The 20,275-nt window shown below is 40.5% G+C and overlaps 1 protein-coding gene across 1 annotated transcript in view; it reads left to right on the forward strand.

Moving 5' to 3' along the window:
- Window positions 1–20,275, forward strand: part of LOC145397972 (glutamate receptor ionotropic, delta-1-like) — a 336,085-nt gene that overhangs the window by 279,850 nt on the left and 35,960 nt on the right. The window lies entirely within an intron of this gene.

The raw sequence follows: 20,275 nt of genomic DNA on the forward strand, positions 1-20,275 counted from the left end.
CTCGAACTTTCCCCTTAACCTACGGTACATATGTATGAACAGGCCATAGACATAATGTGTCCTGTGGGGCCAACGGGCGAGACGTCAGGTCTGCACCCACATCACCACTGCCCTGTCTCTCAACTGACTCTGAGATTATGGGTGTGGATTCAAATGGCACAGGAAAGACACATCCCTGACTGGTGGTATGTTGACACACATTGCAGGAATGCACAAAGCTATCTATTTCTTGTCCCATCCCTGGCCAGAAAAAGTCACCACGGATATGGCCCTGGGTTTTCCTTTTGCCCATGTGACCTCCTGAGGCTGAACAATGATCCCATTCTAACACTGCTTGGTGAAACTTCGCAGGAACGACAAACTGCAGTCGAACCTCACCCTAGGGTGTTCGTGACTCACGGTAGAGCCATCCTTGTTTACGAAGGAACATGGCTTGACCTTCCCATGAATACTTCATCTCTCTACCCTTTTGTTTCTTCCGCACGGCAGCAAGTGTCGGGTCAGACTGTTGTTCTTGGACAACATCTTGGCAACAAATCAGATCTTGCGGCAATGCAGTGGTCACCGGGGTGACAGAGTTTGGAGCCTTGACCATGGCTCTTGTTATTGCGGCCGAAGTCTGAGTAGCGTCATCTATGGTGCAACTATACTTGGCACCTGCTATGTTGCCTATAATAAGGTCAAATAAAGGTTCTGGCATGACAACTGCAAGAGTCGTACCAGTGTAAAATGGAGATGCCACCTGGATGTGCGCCTCAGGGAACAATCTCACTGATCCATCAATAAGCTGAGCTTGGATCTGTCACCCTGTGTACTCCTCAGGCCGAACTAGACTGTTGCTGACAGAGCAACCTGAGGAACCATTGTCTCTCAGGACTTTTACAGGAATGCCTCCCACAAACCCTGGCTGAACAAGGAAGGCACTGTTACCTGTGGGAGGGCCGGTGGAGGAAGCAGCCAGCCACTGATGAGGCTGCTGAATGAATGATGCAACAAACATGGTGCCCTGAGAATTTGATACCTAAGGGGTCATACTCACCGTCTGGGGAGACAGAGCATTGACCACCTGTGGCAGAGAGTTCACTGTCGCTGGGGGACTAGTGAGCTGTGGAGAAGTACCTGTGCTGCTAGGAATGACACCACCATACTGCTGTTGAGGAATAAAGGCTGCATTCGCCTCGTGCCTCTGATACACTAGGGCTGGTGCTGAAAAGGACAGTCCCGACCTTTGATTGCGTGGCTGATACTGCTGCTGGTTAGGGTACTTGTTGTACCGCTTCCACTCAGGTTTCTATGAATTTTGCCCCTGGTCCTTCTTCTGCGTTTTTCTTGGACCTTGGCCATTATTCTGAGAATGGCCTTGATGCTGGGGTTCAGTCTGAGATGGTTTCCCAGATTTGTCAGCGTCCCTGTTCCAGGTGTGTTGCTTATGAGATTGATACCCATAAGCAGTGAAGAATGCATCAGCCTTCTCCACCATTTGGCTGGCATCCCTTACCTGGCAGATCTTAAGCTGAGCCATAAGGTCAATTATCCTCTCTCGTGTGGGAGGGGTTTCACCTTTCTCCATCCACTCATCTAAGTAAGCAGTAAGTCGATCAAGAAACTGAACAGCAGTCTCCTTTTCTTGCAGACACTCCCTCATAAACTGACTCCTGGCATCATCAACTGTGAGACCATATGCTTTGATGAGTGTGGCCTTCATCATCTCATACGTGAAATTGTCTCCACGAATTTTGTGGAGAATATCGAGGGCAGGGTCCTCAAACACGCTAAGAAACTGGAGCCGCACAGCTGCCTCATCCAGCTGGTACAGCTGCGCCATGTCTTCGAAATGAGCCATGAATGGCTCGATTCACTTGCCTTCGTTGTATGAAGGAAGCCTGAGGCGTGGGGTTGCCAGAACATGTGCAGGGAGAGTGCTCGTGGATCTTGGGTTAGCTGCACCAGATGTGTCTGAAGCCAAGGAGTCTTGCTTGAGCTTCAGCACCTCAAGTTCATGTTTCTCACGTGCCTTGCGCTTGGCACATTTGTGTTCTCGTTGTTCTCGCTCGTGTTCATGTTCTCTCTCTCGTTGTTCTCGCTCATGTTCACGTTCTCTCTCTCGTTGTTCTCACTCATATTCGCGTTCTCTCTCACGTTGTTCGCATTGTTTTTGCTTGTGTTCACTTTGTCTCTCACGTTCCTCACGTTCGAGTTGAATTCTACTCTCCTCACAGGCATCACTCTCATGATGTTGTTCATAACTAAACCATGAGAGCACATATTCTTTTATTTGTTGGGGATCGGTAAGCCCCATATCTTTGGCTTCCTGTACATATACATTAGTGGTCATGATGCTAACTCAGCTAAGGCTGAGTGGACTAAAGACTGAGTACTGACTGCTATTTTGCAGAGAAATGCTAATAATCAAAAGTAAAGAATATAGGCACAGGTTGGTGGTGACCAGTTTTATCTAGTTAAACTGGTAAAGAAAATATGAAAAAAAAAAAAATGCAACTGACTGGGAAAACTATTACATAAAATTAATAGAAATGAATCAATAACCACCAGTAAGATAGTGCCTATAGACTTTAATGATAACAAATTCCTAGGTGTGAGTGAGTGAGTATTATCTCGTTAATAACTTTAGAGCTAGGAGATAATATTCTGGCGAGGTCGCCAGATGTCATGGGGTTTGTGAATTTAAAATTTAAATTATGCTAAATATTGCTTGAAAGTAGAGACAACGAATTGACTTCTGAAAATCAAGTAGGAAGTTTTACTTAATTCCGGCTTACTTCGTTGATTCTCTAAGGATGAGAATTTATAAACTTTCTCAACAGTACACAGCAGAGATTGATTACTCACGAGTGTTGTTTGTTAGTACTGACAGCCTCTTGAGAAAGTGACTCCACCCCTGACAATCAATAACTAATGCTAATAGTAATAGACAGGTTCATGCCGGTGCTTAACTCCTGGCTGACACAACGGATTTAATTTTGATGCAAAAGAGCTGGCCTAAGTACCAGTTATGAATAATGTAAAGAGTTTGTACGAACTAGGAGTGGCAACTGAAGTAAGCGTAATGTGGAGAAATAAAACATGATTCTAATTACATGAAGCTCAAAGAAAAGAACTATAAATCTATTGATTACAATAAAATAAATTTACGTTATATGAATCTCAAAATAAATTCAAAAGGGGAATTCACGGTCACTAGGGGACTCATGAATTCAAATAACAAAGAGAATACACTCATTCGCTCATTCAAAAGCTAATCAAACTTAAGCCTAGAAAAAATGAACAGAAATACTGGTCAGTGGAGGGGAGCCGAACAAAAAGTCTGGACACCTGTGTGATGAATACCAAATGCTGCTATTCGCTAAGCCCACTTTGGCAATTTACCATCTAGGTGGAGATTCAGGAATTCACTGTACAATGGAGGCACTGCTCTACGCTGGGCACAAACAATCCTATCATCGAGGCGACTCAAAGCTGACTGATTTCAAACAAAGGCAAGAGCTGGCCGTGTTCACTGGAAGTAGGCGTGGCCTAACTTCAACGGTCAACAGAAAGAGGGTGAATGATATAAAAATGCAATGAATCACTCAGTGAAAGCACTAATGTCGTGGATAAGTATGGTCGCTTGTGAAACAGTGACAAATGTTCTGAAAACCATCCTGATCGAATGATGGCCAGCGGGAATGCCACTAGAGTTTGTGGTTTACTACGAAAGTACAATGTCACGATTTTGTATAAATACATTCGTGCGAATTCATGACAATTTGAAACTTTAATTAATAAGCCCATAGTCAAACACTTGAATCGAACATCTTAATTAGTGATAGACAATATGGTTTTTGCCATGACAGATCCACCATTGACATACTCAATCTCCTGACTCATACCATCCATCAATCAATCGACCTACATGGAGAAACTCATGCAGTAGCGCTTGATATTTCTAAAGCTTTCGACAGAGTATGGCACCATTCCATGCAGTCTGAACTCCCTTGCTATGGACTAACGTCTTTTGTTCCTTTGATTTCCTCATATCTCAGTAACAGAAAAATAGAATAAAAATAAATGATGTATATTCCAATTTCCTCTCAATTAACGCCGGCATGCTGCAGGGATCAGTTCTTGTGTCAACCCTGTTCCTGGTTCATAAAATGATCTCTTATCTGTCACCCACAATCCCATCCATTCATATGCAGATGACTCAACTCTTCACACTTCATTCACACTCAGACACCCATTTACAAAGTCTGATATCTCTAACTTTCAACCCAGTACAGCCATCTCCATAAATCAGGACTTATCTACAATCAGTGAATGGGGACAAAACAACCTTGTCTCATTTAACCCGCCGACTGCTGTTGACATATATATACGTCCACACGTTTTGTCACTGTGAGATCCCGTTCACGTATTTAAATACGCAGCAATTGCAGGGTCCCTAATTTGCACAATTTTCAAATTTCGCGCATGATTTTTGGTACGTATACACGGGACACTTTCCTCTACAAGATGACAGGCAGGGTCAATGCCTTACCCCGCATGACTTCCCTCCCCTCACACACCATTGTCCTGGGAATTCACCTGTTACCAGTGACCTGGCCAGTAAAGCCATGTTGTGCCACGGTACGAAATTCAAGGCCAGAGTGATTCCCCAGTCGATGACAATGTGGAGGACAAAGTTTACATAGCATTAGAGGAAGAAACAGTCAGAAATGATGATCAGGTAATGTCACCAAAAAAGGTCAGGTAAGTTGATGTGTTTGGTGGGTGAAACAATGCATATATTGCCTATATTACTGTGTGAAAACCATTATACTCTCATACTACATATAAACTCGTACCAAATAAATAAATAAATACCGTTTATGAGTGGTGTGGAATAGTTACCCTCCCATAGAACTCGTTTTCTTTGGAGCCAGCCTGATAGAAAACACAGTAAGGTAAGGGGTACTGCTACCTGTATTCAGTATTTTAAACCTCAGATGAGCGATTTCTCTATAAATTTCCAATGTCTCTCACCAAAAGTGGAGGTTTGAGCCAAAAAATTTTTTTTCCAAAGTTGGTCGGGACTGTGGGGAGTCAGTGGTGGAAAATCGGTTGGGACAGGGCTGGTTAATGCTAGTAAAACTAAATATAAACATTTTACTAATAGAGAGGTATTGCCAGATTCGTATATTATCTTTAGTGCTACAAATATTCCCATCTCCAAAAGTATTGAAATTCTCGGTGTCTCACTTAACAATGCCCTCAGCTGGACCTCTCATGTCAGATCACTTGCTAAAACTGCCTCAAAGAAACTTGGATTCTTGTACAGAGTCTGTAACTTCTTCACTGACAAGCAGTTAGCTATAATTTATAAGAGTCATGTGCACTCTCAGCTTGAATACTGCTCACTCTTGTGGCATGGATGTGGAGAGGATGCATTAAAACAACTAGATAAAATTAAATTCAGAACAAAGCTGTTAGAATTATTAATAACCCTGCTATTACTAATAAACTACCTCCCCTACAAGTAAGAAGGAATGTTACCTCCCTTAAATTATTTTACAGACATTTTTATAGCAAATGAGCTGACGAAGTTGCCTCCATTGTGCCACTTCTCCATGCCTTCCTTCGTGCTACACGGGCATCTGGTAGCGCTCATGACTGGACAGTCACATTACCATATTGCAGAACTTCTGCCTATCAGAATTCTTTCATTCCCCGAACTGCATCTCTCTGGAACTCTCTTCCCCAGAGTTGTTTCCCTCAAAACCTCAACCTACAGCTGTTCAGGTCTAACTGAAACAGATATTTTATGAACAGAGGACACCAATAATCTGGTGTATGGATTTTTTTTTTATTCATTTGTTTTTCCTTCCTCTCTTCCGTTTAAAAAATAAATAAATAAAAGATAAATGACTTGATGGATGAAAATATTGAACCTGTACACAAATTGTGGAACCTGGACAATGTAGGAATACACTCTGAGGAACCAACCCTTGAAGATAAAATAACTTTGGATGTGTATAACTAGTCAGTAGAATTTAATGATGGATAGTATTAGGTAGGATTATCATGGAAACTAAACCATTCGGAGTTACCAACAATTTACCAAGCAGCTAAGGGTCAGTTAAATTCTCTTCTAAGGAAGTTAATAGATAAACCAGAACATCTAACCATATATAATAATATTATAAAGGATCAATTGAAGAATATATGTATAGGGAACAGAGGTAGAATTCCCTGTTAACCACAAAGGACATTATTTACCACATCATGCTGTAAGCAAGGATTCAGTAACTATTCCCATAAGGATAGTTTTCAATTGTAGTAGTAAAGCGTCCAAAGGATCAGCTAGCTTGAACGATTGCCTATACTCTGGACCTACACTAACAGAGAAGTTAGAGAATGTGTTACTATGATTTAGAGAGAAACCTTATGCTTATAAAGCAGACATTAGCAAGGCTTTTCTCAGAATAGGACTGAGACAGGAGGATAGGAAATTTGCAAATTTCCTCTGGCCTCATGATCCTCAAAATGAGGATAGTCCATTGAAAACTTACTGTTTCCGATCGGTGCTCTTTGTCTCTTGTGCTAGTCCTTTCCTACTTTGCAAAACTTCAAAGCATCATTTTGAAAATGCCAAATGCGCAGAAATAGGGCAGGCTTTTTATATGGATAATTTGTAAGGTGTTGCTGATAAAGAGTCGGAAGCATTGAAGGCTTATGAAGTAAAGAAGAGAGAAACCTGTACTGTACACAGGAAAAATCATCTGATAAATTACCAATATGCTTTGAATCGAACCAGGGACTCTCAGGTGAGAGCCAGGCAGCATACCACTACACCACGACCATGTAAAAGTTAGCTCACGTTGTCACAATTTTGTAACCAACGTCCCTCCGCCCCCACTGTGGACGGAGGTGTAGTGGTATGCTGCCTGGCTCTCACCTGAGAGTCCCTGGTTCGATTCCCAGCATATTGGTAATTTATCAGATGATTTTTCCTGTGTACAGTACAGGTTTCTCTCTTCATTCTGACTTGCCGTAAGTGCTTGGGATAGATTAAAAGCATCTACTTGCCCGAGTGCCAGGGGGTTAACTCATCCTCTTGATGCCCACAGTGGGGGCGGAGGGACGTTGGTTACAAGATTGTGACAACGTGAGTCAACGTTTACCTGGTCGTGGTGTAGTGGTATGCTGCCTGGCTCTCACCTGAGAGTCCCTGGTTCGATTCCCAGCATATTGGTAACTTATCAGAAGCTTATGAAGTAGCTAAATCCAAATGTGGGAAGACAAATTTGCCGTTACAGAGCTGGAATACAAAGTCACCGCTTTTGAGGAATGAAATACAAGAGGACTATCCAAATAAAGACATTTCCAAAATTCAAAATGTGTTGGGTCTTAACTGAGATACAAGAGCTGGCGAAAAAAGCTTGAAACCAGTTAAGTTCTCTGATGTCACTCTCAGCAAGAGGTCCTTGTTAAGTAATGTCTCCATGTTATTTGACCCAATAGGTTTGATTAGTCCTATAGTGATTAGGGGCAGATGTTTCGTGCAGGAGGCTTGGCGAGAAAAGTTAGACTGGGACACGGAATTAGGTGAGACATGTGGAACAATGGGAACAGATTAGAAAGGAGTTTGAAACCACATCAATCATATGTATTCCCAGGGAAATAAACAGTAATGAGAAGTCGCACTTATACGTATTTTGTGGTGCTTCTCAAAGGGATTATTGAGCAGTAGCTTATTGTGCAACAGGAGGGGATAGAAGATTATTATGTCGAAAGCCAGAGTTGCACCAATTAATGGAAGAAACCTACCTCAAATGGAATTGGCTTCCATAGAAGTAAGAACTAAATTAGCCAGGTGTATAACCACTTCTCTTGATTCTCAGTTTGCGGATATCTATATATGGACTGATAGTGAGGTTTGTCTTTACTGGATTGGGAAGGAAGACAGTTCCTTTCGTCCACAATAGAGTGAAGATTATTAAAGAGCTGTCTTCCAAATTTAAATTCATGCATGTATCCTCCAAACAAAATCCAGCTGATCTGCTCTCGAGAGGTTCGACTATAAAGAGACTGATCAAAGATAACTTGTGGTTTAAAGGTCCTAAATGGTTAATCACTAAAGACTGGCCTGAGCAGAAACAGTATAGTATTGCTGAGGTTCGTGTAGTAAACTTGGATCCTGTAGTACCTGAGCCAGAAGTAACTGACATTAGCAGATTCTCAGCAATAAGACCACTTATTAACACTACTAACTTAATTATTGAATTTTTGAATAAAAAGGTGGGGTTTCAGAACTTAGATCCCATGGAATATTGGCTGAAAAGGATCCAAAGGAACTATTACGGAGAGATATATGACCTTTTAGGTCAAGGCACTCGGAAGAATAATAAGCTGATAAGAGATTTAGGCTTGTTCTTAGGCGGAAAAGGTCTAATTAGATGCCAGGGCCGAATAATAAAGGCTGATTTGCCTCTCCAAAATAGACATCCCATATTATTACCCAAGAGTGGATATTTTATACAGTTAATTGTAAAGGAGGCCCGTGATTTCCCTCTTCATGGAGGTGTGCCACAGACTTTAGCCCAAATCTGGGATAGGTATTGGATCCCTAAGGGTAGACAGGTCATAAAGAAATATGTCAAAGGTTGCATTACATGTAGGAGGCATGAACAAATGTAGGAGGCATGAACAATGACCATATGACTATCCCGGACCACCTGCCTTACCAAGGGATAGGGTAAATGTAAGTCAGCCCTTCAAAGTAACTGGGGTTGATTACCAGGGGCTTTAACTGTTACGGGTGAGGGAACTCCCCATAAGGTTTACATACGTCTGTTTACTTGCATCTACACAAGGACAGTCCATCTAGAAATGGCAGAAGATCTGAGTTCAGAGACATTCCTGAACGTATTTTGAAGATTTGCACCTAGAAGATCGTGTTCTATTAAATTAATAAGCAACAACGGAACCAATTTCGTTGGAGCAGCACCTTTACTTTTGAACATAATGATTGACCCAAAGGTTAAGTCGGCGCTCGAAATCCGATATTGTACCTGGCAGTTCATAGCTCCAAGAACACCATGGCAAAATGGATTTACTGAACGAATGGTTGGTATTATGAAGAACTGCCTTAGGAAAACCTTACACAGAACTAAGATCACAAGAGAAGAGTTAAGAACAATGATAACTGAAATTGAAACTAGGATTAATGATAGACCCCTAACCTATTTAGATAACACTAGCATCTCGCTTGAGGACTTGACACTGGTTCATATGTTATATGGCAGAAAGCTCCATCCAGTGCCTTGTGTAGATATCCAGGTGAAAGTAGATGATCCTGCCACAGAAAATAATGAATTAGGACATCTGTGGGAGGGATATGAACGTCTGAAAAGGGTATTGGATGCCTGGAATAGACATATCTTTAGAGCCTACGAGAAAGATTTTATGGGGCTCAGGCTGCCAGCAACAAGTCAATTATAATCATAGGAGATGTGGTCTTCGTGAAAACAGAACACCCAAGATCCCATTGGCCATAAGCTAAAGTGATCTCCATGCATCCAGATTCAGAGGGGGTGCTGAGACTCATAAAAATAAAATGTAGGAGACATACCAATGTAAAAACTACTGATAAGCCGGTACCCCTTGAGTTAGTGGCTACCCCGGATACAGGGGATGGTGGAGATGAAACGGGTTAAGAGAAGCGACCTAGAAGGGTCGCAGCACAGGGTCCTCAAGACCTTTGGAGAGAACTCCTGGCTGAGGGTACATTACATGATACAGCATATCATTTTTCACCCAGCCCCAAAACTGTGGGAAATATTCTCCCCCAGAGCGGTTGAGCTCTACTTTTTAAAATAGTCATCCTTGGTTAGAAGCAGAGGAAAACCTGGAGATCGATAATAACTATTCAAGCAGTTTTTATAACCCAGAAATTACGTTGTATTTAATAATTCTTATTATTAATAAATTAAATGCTACTGCGTTTAATCCTCGTGGACAACTATAGTGTAAATCCATGTAATTAATTGGAAAGTTCCATTGACCTAAACTGAGTCTGCGTGTTAGATGACGTGTTCTGAGGATGAAAAGCCCTCATATAAAAAGCAGATGTTGGTTTAAAATATTTACATTGATAAAAGGAATATTTGGTTTGGCTTTAGTTTAATTAAAACAAAGATTAATTAGTTAGACTCACCCTGTATATATCATGATGTAATCTAACTGTATTTAGCATTGTAATTAATAAATAGCTGGCACCTCTTCAAATCCTATGAGGGAGAAAGAAGCTTGCCATGTTAGTCACTCTGCTCCTAGATCTCGTCAGATTAGCAAGTTGAAAATACGCACCTCATGGATGCTTGGCAGCTCAGGCAACCGACATTAAAGACCAGGCTCGTCGTCATCTGCTGTCCGACCCTTTCTAGCTAAATAACATTTACGAATTAGCCAATTGAATCAGGAATTAGCTAGGAGATAGGAGAATAATAATTAGGTGAGTTAGAGTATCAGTTACGGTATACCTAAACCTCCTACGAGACTTATGTGATTTTACTTATGGACATTTTTTGGTGTCCTACGAGTGAGGACCTACGACTTGTATACTAGAAAATTTTTCCAACACTCTGTACGTGGAGTGTTTATGTTGGAAGAAAGTCAGAAAAAAAGCAATCAAGTGGCAAACAAGCAACTAGTGAGAGTGGCAATAAACAGCTGGCTGACTAGTGCTGACACAAGAGATAATTCAAATTAGCAAAACACTCTAAAACGATGGCATTCTCAGACAAACTAGGAAAGAGAGATAAAAGTAAAAAGCATCCCTTCTGTTGTGACTCAAGAGAAGTAGATCATTTGCTAAAACAGCCTCAAAGAAACTTGGATTATTGTTCAGAGCCTGTAACTTCTTTACGGATGAGCTGTTATATATAATTTATGAGTCTTGCACACTCTCAGCTGAAATACTGTATTGTTCACCCTTGTGGAATGAATGTGGAGAGGCTGCTCTACTGTACAACAACTGGACAAAATTTAGAAGAAAGCTGTTGGAATTATTAATAACCCTGATATTACAAATAAACTACCTCACGCACAAATAAGAAAGTATATTGCCTCCCTTGCATTATTTTACAGATACTTATATGGCAAATACTCAGACGAAGTTGAGTCCATTGTGCCACCTCTCCATGCCTTCCTTCATGCTAGATGGGCATCAGGTAGCGCTCATGATTGAAATGTCACACAGCCAGAGTGAAGAACTTCTGCCTATCAGAATTCTTTTATTCCCCAAACTGCATCTCTCAGGAACTCGCTTCCCCGGAGTTGTATCCCCCCAAACTTCAATCTACAGCTGTTCAAGTCCAACTGTTACTGATTTTTTATGAATGGAGGATGCCAGTAATCTGGTGTGTGGATTATTTTTTTATGAATTTGTTTTTCCTTCCTCTGTTCTGTTACATAAAAAAAAGAATTTTAGAAATTAAAAGGGAATTACAATATGAGAAAAAAAAACAAAGAATAAAAAAATGAAGAACTGACAATAGAGATGAACAAAACAGATGCTGAAATATGTGAAATGTCAGAAGTAAGTGATTTTAAAAGCATAATGAGATAAATTAGTATCGAAGTGATAAATCACCAGGAAATGGTAAGAAAAAATTAAAATGAAGAGGTAATAAAACAGGCAAATAACATATTAAAAAAGAACAATGTGTTTGAAGAATCAGTTTGAACAGTACAGGATGAGGTGAAAACAAGTTATGCTCAGATCTTGACCCGCGGCATCCCGTCGACGTGAATTAACGTCCACACGTTTTGTCACTGGCAATCCCGTCGAAGTACATTAACGCGAATCAATTGCAAGGTCCGTAATTTGCATAATTTTCAATTTTCGCATGTGATTTTTGGTACGTATACACGGGACACCTTCCTCTACAAGATGCCCGGCAGGGACAATGCCTTACCCAGCATGACCTCCCCCCCCTGCATGCCATTGTCTCAGCAATTCACCTGTTATCAGTGACCTGGCCAGTAAAGCCATGTCATGCCATGGTACGAAATTCAGGGCCAGAGTGATTCCCCAATCGATGACAATGTGGAGGACAAACTTTACATAGCATTAGAAGAAGAAACAGTCAGAAATGATGATCAGTTAATATGGCAAAAAAAGGTCAGGTATGGTGATGAGTTAGTGAGTGAAACAATGCTTATAATGCCTATATTACTGTGTGAAAACCAATATACTCTCGTACTACATATAAATTCGTACCAAGTAAATAAATAAATACCGTTTATGAGTGGTGTGAAATAGTTACCCTCCCATAGAACTCGTTTTCTTTGGTGCCAGCCTGTTAGAAAACCCAGTTAGGTAAGGAGGTACTGCTACCTGGATCGAGTATTTTAAACCTTGGGTGAGCGATTTCTCTATGAATTTTTGATGTTTCTCACCAAAAGTGGAGGTTTGAGCCAAAAAAAAAAAAAATCCAAAAATGGTCGGGATTGGGGGGAGTCAGTGGTGGAAAAGTGGTCGGGATGGGCCGGGTTAAAGGAAAAGGATGAACTAAAGGGCAGACAAAGCATTGATCCAACAGGGTTTGAAAATGTAAACACCAGGCAGGAAGTTAAAGAAGTAATAAGGAAAAATCCAAAACTACTAAGGGAGACAGTTGACATGAACAAATCAATAATAACAGAAGACAAGGAAGAGAAAGAAATAAAGAAGAAAATTATCAGGGACAAAAATGAAATGAGTATTATCATACAAATTTTAACCAAAGTACAGTAATAGATGAAGCATCAGAAAACATACTGAGGAATTTCACAGAGTGGGAAAATATGAATGTGGAAATCACAGGTCAATAACAATAACATTTCAAAACTCAAATACAATGGAACATGTAATGAGAAATGCCAAAAAAAAACTACATGAAGAGCAAGGCATGAAGTAAATATGGTTAAGGAAATGCTCAAACAAAGAAGATAGGGAAATATTAAAAGAAACACTTGAAGATGCTAAAAGAAAACAAAAATGAGAGGACTGAAGAAAAAGAAAGACATTTTTTCTTCAAGGTAGTGGGGTTACAAGTGAGGAAGTGGTACATAAACAGAAGAGCCAGTTAACTGACCCAAAAATAAGCCAAACAGGGCGAAGATATCATCGTCATCAACCGGACCTCCTTTCCCACCTTAAGGCACTGTGAGGAGTAGCAATGTCCACATAACGCAAATTTCCCCAATCCAATGGGCCACGCTTCCATTAGCTCACCATTCAAGTCTCCGGAATCCTGTCTCTATCTGATAAGGCAAAAACAATCACCACGTTCTTTAGCTTCCCATAAACGTATCAGATAGTCAATCCAGACGCTGTCACGTTAAAAAGGGGTGCTAAATCCCTGATACTAGGCTTCTCCTCACAAGATTCATCCAGCCAGCTCGATCTCTTGCAAGTTCCCTAGCCTCACTGACTTCCAAACCTCTCTTCCTCACACACTCATCCACCATATCCCTGCACTTCTCCTTGGCCTACCTCGCGTCTTCCCTCATTCAAATTCACTCAAGTATACCTTTTGCACCACTCTATTGTTATCAGTGCTCTGCACATGACCATACCATCTCAGTACATTCTCTTCGATTCTGGTGTCCACAGCTTTCCTCACTCCATATCTTTCACGAATCACATTATTTCTCTGCCTAGCCACTCTGTACTCCACATATATTCCTCGGCAGTCCCATCTCCACTGCTTTTACTGCTGACTTTTCATTTTCATGCCACACCATAGCCTCACATCCATATGTTAAAGATGACACTAAAACTCCCTCGTGTAACCCTCGTGCAGCTGCAGCACTCAAACCTCTGCTTCTTATCAGGGCCTTCATTGCACCAGCTGCTTCCCTTCCTTGTGTCACTCTACTTTCCACTTCTGTACATTTTGGTCTCTTTTCTATCACTGTATCCAGGTATTCCCTCTCTGACCAGTTCCAGTCTCTCTCCACTCACTCTAACATCTTACTGGGAGTCACCATCACTCTCAGTAACCATCACTTTACTCTTTTCTACATTTACTCTGAAGGCATGACGTTCACAGACATCAGCAAAACTCTGCACTAGTCTACAACATTCTTGTCCGGTATTTCCAAGTAGTACCAGTAGTGTGTCATCAGCATACAGCAAAATTCAGATATTCCATCCATCACCATTCATTACCAACGCTATCCCCCTCTCCATTATATATATATATATATATATATATATATATATATATATATATATATATATATATATATATATATATATATATATATATATATATATATATATATATACAGTATACATACAGTATATATATATATATATATATATATCTATATATATCTATATCTATATCTATCTATCTATCTATCTATCTATATATATATATATATATATATATATATATATATATATATATTGTGACGAAACAAAGAGAGATAATGAACACTTCAAGTGAGAATACTAAAATCACTACTATCCCGCAAAGTTCCAGGTTCAAAACAAAAGACTTAGGTAAAATTACAAGTTAAAGTTTAATGCTCAAACTAATAACTAAACATTCAGGACTCATAAGGATAATGTAATGGCAAAAACAGGTTAAATATATAGTTAACTGCAATAGCCTCTATTAACACGAAATTAGCAAGAGTAAATTTATCTAAGTCAGCCCTGATAAAATGAGAAAACCGGATAATGCTCAGTTAATGCAAGATATATTATTACAGATACAAAATATTATTAATAATGGCTGACATTAAAACTCTACATGAATCACAAAAACCCTACCAGGCCTACGAATTAACGCCCCAGGCCACACAGTACAAGAAAAATGGTAACAACACCCATACTCAAATTATACAGCAGCTAGATGGCTGGAGACTTCCTGAGCACTCACAAAAATAATAATACACTATACAGGGGAGGACAGAGCTGTGAACAAAATGGGGAGTAGATCTAAGTGGCAATTAATGCAGAGACTGAGCTCATTATATAGGGGGCAGGCAGAGCTTGATACAACTTGTAAGAAGGACGCGCAAATGAAGCCATAGGGGACAAAGAGTTGACAATCCTGCTCTGAAAAACAGAAAGAACGACTTACTCTATCATAAGGGGGAGAAGGGGGGAGTGAGATAGAATACGCAAGCCTGGTCACTATGGAAGCCATGAGGCGAATCGTAATCAAACATGCAGCATACTGTACGTTAGAATTATACAATGGATGATGAAATCATAGGCTATGTAACACCTCCCCACAAAGAAAAAGAAATTTACAAAGGAAATTTCTTATTACTCTAAAACAATCTGTCTAAAGTCTAGATAAGCAATCTGCAATAACATTTTCTTTTCCCTTGACATGTTGTATGTCTAATGAATGCTCCTGAAGAAGTAGACTCCATCTTGTCAATCTCTGATTTTTATTTTTAAACTTACTAAGGAATTTTAGTGGGTTATGATCGGTATAAATGACTATGGGGTCAAAACCAGAACACAAATAAAATTAAAAATGCTGTAAACCCAAAATCAAGGCAATAAGCTCTTTTTCAATAGTTGAGTAGTTGTTTTGAGGTGGGGTGAACTTCTTACTGTAATAAGATACAGGGTGTTCAATACCCTGATCATCCTCTTGCAGCAAAACAGCTCCAGCTCCTGTATCACTTGCGTCAACAGCCATCTTAAAAGGCTTAGCAAAATTTGAAGTAGCGAGCACTGGCTGACTTAATAGGATAGCTTTATGTTTACTGAAAGAAGATTCACAGTTATCGGTCCAGACAAATTTAACTCCCTTTTTCAGTAGGTCTGTATGTGGTGATACAAAAATTGAAAAGGTAAGAACAAATCTCCTGTAATAACCTACCATTCCCAATAATCTTTGTAGCTCTTTCCTACTTTTAGGTCTGGGAAGATCACTTATAACCTGAACCTTAGCTCCTGGTGGTGCAACGTGTCCATCACCAATTACGTACCCAAGGTACTGAACTTTAGCTTGACCAAACTCACACTTTGATAAATTAGCTACAAGATTAGCCTGAACCAAACGCTCAAGAAATTTACTGAAATGGCATAGGTGATCTTTCCAGTTGTCACTGAAGATTAATACATCATCAATATAAACAACACACCCTGCCAAACCCTCTGTTACAACATTCATAAGCTTCTGAAAAGTGGCTGGTGCATTCTTCATACCATATGGCATTACAGAACATGCAAAACTCTTTCCTAGTGTTACAAAACATGAGATCTCCCTAACACGTTTAGTCATAGATACTTGGCAGTATCCCTTTAACAAATCAAACTTACTTATGTACCTAGCCTTTCCGATCTTGTCTATGCAATCTTCCACGCGAGGGAGAGGGTAAGTGTCTGTTTTGGTTATCTGATTAACAGGTCTGTAGTCGATGCAAAGCCGCTGTGACCCACCTGGCTTAGGGACTAGAGTGACAGGAGAACTCCACTCGCTCTGACAGGGCTCAATCATCTTGTGATCCAACAGGTAGCCAAGCTCCTTCTGGATGAGAGGAACTTTCACTGGGTTTACACGGTAAGGAGACAGTTTAATTGGCTTTACGTCTCCAACATCGACATCATGCATCAACACAATGGTTGTTCCTGGAGTGGCACGGAACACTTGCGGGTACTCCTGCAGTAATGTCGAAAACTCCTGCCTTTCCTCGGGAGCTAGATGAGAAAGCTAAGTCTGGAGATCATTCATGATATCAGGATTCTTCCCCAAACTATCACTCAGGCTCATACTGCATGGGAGAACTTCACTTGCAGACTCGGGTGGAACAGCTACAGTGCAGACTGGGTTATTTTCGTCCCGCCTGTGATATAACTTTAGCATGTTGATGTGACAAAGTTGCTTGTGTCGATGACATAGTTGACATCACTGAGTTTCTTCTCCACGAAATAAGGACCACTAAACTTGGCTTGAAGAGGTTGCCCATGCACCGGTAGCAGAATCAAAACCTGATCTCCTGGATGAAAGTGGCGTAACCTGGACTTCTTATCATACCAAGTCTTCATCTTCTCCTGAGCAGCTCCTAAATTCTCTCTCGCCAGCTGTAAAGCAGTGGACAGCCGTTCTTTGAAATTCATCACATACTCCAGCAGGTTGACGTCATCTTCCTCCGACAGCCAGCATTCCTTGAGTAGCTTAAGGGGTCCTCTTACTTCATGGCCAAACAGTAGTTCAAAGGGTGAGAAGCCCAGTGATTCATTTGGAGATTCTCTTGCGGCAAATACAACGAATGGAAGACCTTTATCCCAGTCTTTCTGATGTTCCAAACAGTATTTCCTGAGCATCGATTTGAGTGTTTGATGATATCTCTCCAACGCTCCTTGGGTCTGGGGATGGTAAGCTGAAGACGTGATCTGGGTGATGCCCAACTCTTTCAGAGACTGCTTGAAAACATTTGACATGAAATTACTTTCCCGGTCTGACTATAACTCCTTGGGCAGACCAAACTTGGTGAAGAACCCTAGCATTTCTTTAACCACGTTCTTGGCTGAGATATTTCTAAGTGGAATGGCTTCAGGATAACGAGTAGCCATATCAATCAGGGTCAACACATAAGAAAATCCTGAAGAAGTCTTAGGAAGAGGGCCCACAATATCCACCAACACACGGGTGAAAGGCGCCTCAAAAGGAGGAATGGGAACTAGAGGTGCAACCTTTTCAGTCTGATTACACTTCTCCACAACTTGACAGGTGTGACAAGACTTACAATACCAGGAAACATCTCTGAAGATACCTGGCCAGTAGAAGTGTTTCAAGATGCGTGCCACAGTCTTCCTCACTCCAAGGTGTCCTGCCAAACTGGAATCATGAGCCACTCTAATGATATCCTGCCTACAAACACGAGGGATGACAACTTGATGTACAACCTCCCATTCACAGTCGGCTGATGCTGTTGTGGGTCTCCACTTCCTCATAAGTACTCCTGACTTTATATAATAACAAGTAGAAGCACCAGCTGACTCTTCCTCACTGCAAGCAGAGTTAGCTAGACCTTTCAACTCACGGTCAGCAACCTGCAACTCAACCAACTCTTGACGAGAAAAATTGTCGACACTACGGGGTACTGCCTCATCTGGTGAGTGGTCCAAATTAGCAAGAAAAGTGTCAGCTAGGATAAGATCATCATCATCATTATTCTCTAAGTCACCAGTAACTTTAGACTTAGCCCTAGTGACAGCACATGCAGAGAACACATCAGGGATATCACAATCCTGGGTCGGAGTCACTAGTTCACTAGACAACTGAGGAGCCGGACACACTTGACTTCCACCAATATCATTTCAAAGTATGAAAGTTACACCTGACATTGGGAGTGTCTCAACCAACCCAACCATAACTGAACCATTAACAAAACCAGACTCTAATTCACTCTGCACAGAGGGACAGAGAAGTAATTATTCCCTACACCTTGTAAGATTACAGTTTCATCAGAGGAATTAACCTTAGAGCCTAGAACACTGGTCAGCATAAGGGATTGGCAAACACCTGTATCACGATATATTTTAACTGATTTCCTGTCATTACTGTCCAGAGGACTGACAAAACCATCAGACAGGAAATTAGCAGATGAACTCTTGAGAGTGTCACCCACGTTACTGCTGAAAAGAGGAGCTTCATCATGAGAATTTAATTTACCCCTCAAAGCAGGTTCAGTTAACTCAGTTAAAGAATTCTGGGAACTCTGAAGGGTGGAGACTAGACCAATTCACTGAATATTTAAAGACTCCTTTTTGTTCACATCACGCTGTCTCTTGAAACATTTCTCCGTAGTATGACCAAGCTTACTACAATAAGTACATTTACTTTTCTGAAATCTGGAGGTGGAGCTGGTATTTACTTCCTGAGAAACATCCTCTTTATTCTCTTTCCTGTTACCTGTACTCTGAGTAGAGGCAACGTACTTACTCTCAGCTTTCCTTTTTTCTTTAGAATATCTCTTGTGAGTGAGAACATATTCATCAGCTAAAACTGCTGCATCAAAAAAATTATCTATTCTTTTCTCATCAAGATATAGGCTTACATCTTTATTAATACACCTTTTAAAGTCCTCCAGCAAAATCATCTGCTTAAATTTATCAAAATCAGAATTTACATTCTTAGAATTTAACCACTGCTCTAACAGATCTTCTTTGATTTTTGCATACTCAACATGGGATTGCTTATCTTGCTTATAAGTCGTCCTAAATTTTACTCTATAAGCTTCAGGAACAAGCTCATAGGCCTTAAGAATCAAGCTCTTAACTACATCATAATTATCAGATTGATCCTGAGGCAAAGATGCATAAGTTACTTGAGCTTTACCAGTGAGAACACTCTGTAGGAGTACTGACCAACACTTTTTGGGCCAATTAAAACCTGTAGCTACCCTCTCAAAGAACTGAAAATACTTTGTTAAATCAGATTCATTAAAAGGAGGGACAAGTTTAACATTTTTAGCCACATTAAAATCATCAGAGCTAGATGATCCAGTTCCACTTTGTTTCATGCGATACTCATGGTCTGCCTGAATCCTAGCAATTTCAATTTGTGCCTAAGCCTGTGCCTGTGCCTCCTGAATACGAGCCTGAGACTCAGCCTCCTTAGCACGAGCCTGAAACTCAGCCTCCTTAGCACGAGCCTCCTGCAGGGCTAGCTGTAACTTAGCTATTTCAATCTGCGTTTGCTCATCCGGAGGAGTTACATTAAACAAGCTTTTATTAATCATGTCAACAATTTGATCCTTAGAATGATGAGAGCGAACAGCAATTCCCAATTGTTGAGCAACAAGCTTAAGTTCATTCTTTGTTCTGTTTTCTACATCACACACTGTTTGCACATTTGACAAAAAATCTTTGGCTTCATCAAGCGTAGTAATAGTAGACATCATGAATAAATCACAGTCACAAAATATCAAGCAATATCCTTATGATAATATCCTGAATATCCTGATAAGAGGTCGCCAAATTTATGTTACGGAACAAAGAGAGATAATGAACACTTCAAGTGAGAATACTAAAATCAATACTGTCCCACAAAGTTCCAGGTTCAAAACAAAAGAGTTAGGTAAAATTACAAGTTAAAATTTAATGCTCAAACTAACAACTAAACATTCAGGACTCAAGGATAATGTAATGGCAAAAACAGGTGAAATATATGGTTAACTGCAATAGCCTCTATTAACATGAAATTAGCAAGAGTAAATTTATCTAAGTCAGCCCTGATAAAGTGAGAAAACCGGATAATGCTCAGTTAAT

Source organism: Coenobita brevimanus, chromosome 44, assembly GCF_032717465.1.
Source record: "Coenobita brevimanus isolate Jiangsu-jjx chromosome 44, ASM3271746v2, whole genome shotgun sequence".
In the NCBI taxonomy this organism is placed as follows: domain Eukaryota; kingdom Metazoa; phylum Arthropoda; class Malacostraca; order Decapoda; family Coenobitidae; genus Coenobita; species Coenobita brevimanus.